The sequence below is a fragment of the Dipteris shenzhenensis genome, unplaced genomic scaffold, assembly GCF_047967505.1.
Source record: "Dipteris shenzhenensis isolate YYH24624 ecotype China unplaced genomic scaffold, Dip_SZ_1.0 scaf0130, whole genome shotgun sequence".
Taxonomy (NCBI): Eukaryota; Viridiplantae; Streptophyta; class Polypodiopsida; order Gleicheniales; family Dipteridaceae; genus Dipteris; species Dipteris shenzhenensis.
In genome coordinates, this window is record NW_028239436.1 from 1 (window position 1) to 5,000 (window position 5,000).

The window sequence follows — 5,000 nt, forward strand, 5'->3', positions numbered from 1 at the left end:
TTGCGGGCCAATTCCTCCGACAGTTCCTCAATCTCGAGGATCGAACGTATTTTTTGTTTTGAAGAGTCAAGTCTTTCCCCACCAATTAGAGGTACGTCTAGCAAGCGGATCCAATCGAAGGCACCACAATCATCTCTGAGATAGGTGAAGAATAAAGCTAACTCTGTCGGAGATGAAGAAAATTTGAAGACTTGATCCCAAGTTACGGGGGTGGAATCACCCTTCGAAACTGAATAGTTTGTTTCTCCCACAACATCTTCAATCACGGCATCATCCGGTGTTTCGAACATGAAAATAAATATTTGCAAAGCATTTTTAGGTAATGCTTCCGGGGAAGAGGAATCTCATTGCTTCTCAACTCTTTATACCTGATAGACACCCAATCCCGAATCTTATTACCGGAATTCAATTCATTGGCATACTCGTTGTTGTCAACCGCTTGCGATGCCAATGAATCAGACAGTATCCAGAATGAATCCGAGTTTGGAATCCTAGCACGACATGAATTATTCAAAAATGGATCATAAATCTTAGGTAATTCACCTCCGTTATCAGCCAATCCGGTCCTTCTTTCCATCGCTTTCCAGAAGATAGGCTCGGTGTCTAGGAATCGAATTCGGTCCTTTAACTCATTATTCAAATCCTTGTTTTTCCTGAATTGGTTCAAAATCCAGTCTTCATGCAGATGATGAGCTGGAAGTGGCATATCCGAATCCTCTAACGAGGTTCCTAACTGGTCTCCAAAGATCGACAAACTGGGTAACGCCGTGAGAGCCAACCGCTGTTTTCCACTAGTCAAACATTTGCTGAAAAAGTGATTTGATACTTGCTTCTTCACTAAGCTATCGCCGCCGAATCGGCTATTCTCTATATATCGTAAAGGACGATTTGGTTTGTATGGGTCGAACAAGGACGTGGGCCACGACTTGAAAATCCATAGCATCGAATCTGACAACTCCCGGAGATTGTTATCGAGCAAGACAAGTTCGTCTTCAAAATTCTTGGTGAAGAGAGGTACTGGAGCCTTACCCAAATAAACCAGTACATTAATGAGAACAACAATACTAAAAGTTTTGTAAATGACGCGTTTCATCAGCAGGTAGAGTATGGGTGAATCATATTCTACGCGAACCAGAAGTAATCTGGACAAGTAGCTGAATGACATATGACCGAGTGACCAACCCACGAAACTACTAATCAGAAATGTTATGTTGTTGCTATATCGAAAAATAAATAGGTGAATTGGTCTCGCCAATACGGGACTTGGTAAAAGAATTGGATTTAAAATCTGGAAAATGAAACTATCCAAGAATATATTACCGATTCGAAAGTCACTGAGTGAATTGGTCGGACGTAGAGTTCGATAATCCGGTAAATCCTTGGTTCGGAACCAGTAAAATAACATGTATGGTACTATTGGGACAGTTACAACATGTGGTTTCACTATCAATGCATATAGAGGTGAACAGAATATTGACAGAAATATTAGTAGCTATCCCATCATCAAACCACTCAAAGCGACGGTACCACTAAGATTCCCTCCCAAAAGAAAAGCTCTTATGGATAGTATTTGGGAGGGTCCAACGGGTAATGTTGTTAGTAATCCATAATATAGTCCGAATATTATAGGTGGACCTGCCACCTTCACCCGAGTAAGCAGCGAAACCTGCAGTAGATACAACGACATTTGAACGCTTTCTACGTTCATAATTATTTCCTTCCCATATTTTTCAGTTTTTTTTTTTTCCCGTAGAGTGCCGGCAACCTCTCCGTACCACTCCCGTAGCTAGCACAGCAACTCCTTCGGAAAGGAGTCGATGGATTTCTTAATCATGAGGAGACAGAATCCCATGATTAAGAATTTGGAGACGTCTCTATGCATTTCCCTCAATGGTCACTTCCCGTCACCCAATAATTCTATAATTTAGTGATTTGTTACCATCTGCTTCGACAGGTTACTCCAACCCAGACGCCCCGGATTATTATTACGCCGTAGGGGACGAGTAACAAGTTCAAGCACATCCCTCGCATTAGTGGATCCATGGATTTGGGCAAAGGTGAACTCGACAGACCATTTTGTATCAATACCTCTTGCTTCTAAAGGATTGGCATGAGCCATTCCAGTAATTGCTGAATCAGGTTTTAATTCATGCATACGCTGTATCTGGTTATAATTATCCGGTTTTTCCACGATCCGTGGCATGAGTGTACCCATCTCTTTGCAAGTATCTCGTGAGAAAGATGGCTCGGCAGCTTGATATCGTTTATCCATGTAGGGAATACCTGTTTCGTAGACAACCATTCCGCAGCGAATTGGGAATCTTGCTATAGAAATTTCTGATAGATTATCTCCCGTAAAAGATATAGATTTACCAGCTGCTATCTCAAGATAGTCTCTCAGACTCTTCCATATCTCATCCTCCCTCTCCTTCAAACCCTGAGGTTCCATATTAAAGGCGGAACAAATCTTTTCTATCCAAGCACGCGTCCCATCAGGACCAATAGGAAAAGGTGCTCCAATTAACTGGCATTTACGACGCCGCATCAGAGTCGTCGCTGTACGGCTCAGAGAGGGATTCACGCCGCAAACATACACTCCCTTGCCTAATGATGGAAGTTCAGTATATCTCTGGGAGGGTAACCACCCCGATACCTGAATGGATTGACGTTTCGATTCCGGATTCGGTTGAGAAGCCTACAGTTGAAGTTAGAGATCCAAAAAGAACTGAAGCATGATTCTTTAATTTCCGTCCCTCCGGATTAGCCCCCCCCGCTTCCGTCGTCGCAGTGTCAACACCCCCAACTAAATCCTGTTTCTGTTCGTGTCTAGATATGTCAAATTCCGGACACCGATGCGTCGTGGCAGCTGATACAGTATCCTCTCCCTGAGTAAAAGCATAATCCGATCCATTGGCCCGCGCAACTACAATTGGTACTCCAAGTTCGTTTTCTAGCTTGGGTGCTATGCCTTCTAGGTCCGTCTTTGTTATTTCCGTGGTACATGTGCCAATCCAAATAATGACACTAGGGTTTCTATCTCGTTTTATTTGGATACAAATTCTCTCCAATTCCCCTTGATCATTTAATTGGGCCGAGACGTCCCCCTCTTCCGACTCTGCCATTGCATAACGAGGTTCCGCAAGGATCGTAACTCCAAGAGCGTTCTGTAAGAAATAACCACAAGTCTTTGTACCTACCACTGGGAAAAGCTGTCTTCGATCTTTTGATATAACCAAGCCACACAACTAATGGGGCAAGAAGTGTGATAATTTCCGGTTTCACATTCAAAAGTGAGAGTTTCGGGAGTCTTCGTGAAAGGGTTTCCTCAGAAAGGGTACACATACAAGAAATTTGCAGTTTCGGTTTCGAATCATCGTAAAATCAAGCAGAATATCCTGTTGAGTTTGCTGGGCATTCCTCTGCCCCCCACCATCGGGATTCAGATAGAAATCGGAGAGCAGACTGAATAATTCTCTATCTGGAATTTCCCTTGGCACAACCCCTTCTGGTCGAGACAATATCTGATCCGCCACATTGGGATGGAAATCACAAACATAATTGAGATCTGATTGACATTCAGCCGTTTCAAACAATGTTTTCCCCTTCACCCTCGAGACCCGAATGTCCTCAATGAGAGGCAACACTTCCAGCACAGGCATCGGGCAGGCTTCTACATGTTTATCAATGAGATCTCTCCTAGATGTCCGATTCCCCACCAAACCTGCTAATCGCAATGGGTGGGTATGTGCCTTCTCCCTAACCGACGCAGCAATACGATTTGCTGCAAAAGGGGCATCGAATCCATTATCCGTGATAATAATGCAATAATCCGCATGATTCGATGGAGCGGCAAAACCTCCACGGACTACGTCCCCTAAAACGTCGAATAGAGTAGTATCATATTCATAAGAAGCATTCGATTCTTTCGATGATTTAACCGTTTCTCCCACTACGTATCCCCCACAACCAGCTCCCGCAGGTGGTCCCCCTGCTTCAACACGATCCACTCCGCCATAACCCTTATAAATGACATCCTCAGGCCACACATCTTCATAGTGGTAATCCTTCGATTGCAAAGTGTCTATAATGGTAGGTATCAAGAATCCCGTGGGGGTGAAAGTACTATCATGTTTCGGATCACATCCAATTTGCAATACCCGTTTTCCGCGTCTCGCCAAAGCTATTGATATATTACAACTTGTTGTTGACTTACCAATTCCACCCTTTCCATAAACTGCTACTTTCGTTTCGCAAAGCTCCGATTCATTTTCTTCATCCCGACTATCCCCCACTTCCCCCCCCTCCCCCTCACGTTCTCTTTCCCCTTTTTTCTTCATTTTTCACCCCTTATCCATACTTTCCCCCGTAGACTCATTCATTCCATTTATGGATTCAAGTTTATGGATCCTCCACCCGCCTGCAATTATTGATATCGATACGGATCGTGGGGTTCCATGGGCGGGAGAGTATCTTCTTATTCATTCGGATTGATGATTGGTATTATTCTACTGCTAACTGCCTTCGTTTCTCTTGTCTCCTAAGAGTTTTTTTCTTCTCCTTTCCAAGATATTCCTTATACCTCTATAAGTATCCTGTGACTATTCTACTATGTTTTCCGGAAAAGGAGAAATAGAAACTAGTGATTGGTGATCGATCGATATGCATCTTGGGGTTGGGGGGGGGCGATCAATCACGACCAAGATCAACCATGACCGAGATCTTCCACACCAGCCCCCCCCCCGATTCGTAGGCTCTATCCGAGAAGGCAAAAGGGATTGCTATCATTACTGCTTCTTCCTATAATGAGAGTTAGGGTGTACGCGAGGTTCATGAAGTCTCGAAGAAAGCTTTGGGTCTTCGAGTGGTTAACGTCTTGCAGATCAAGGGGCGGCTCAAGGAACAAGAGTCTCTGGAAGTATATGGGATTGAATCATCTGCCACTTTCCTCGGTAGCTCAGCGGTAGAGCGGTCGGCTGTTAACCGATTGGTCGTAGGTTCAA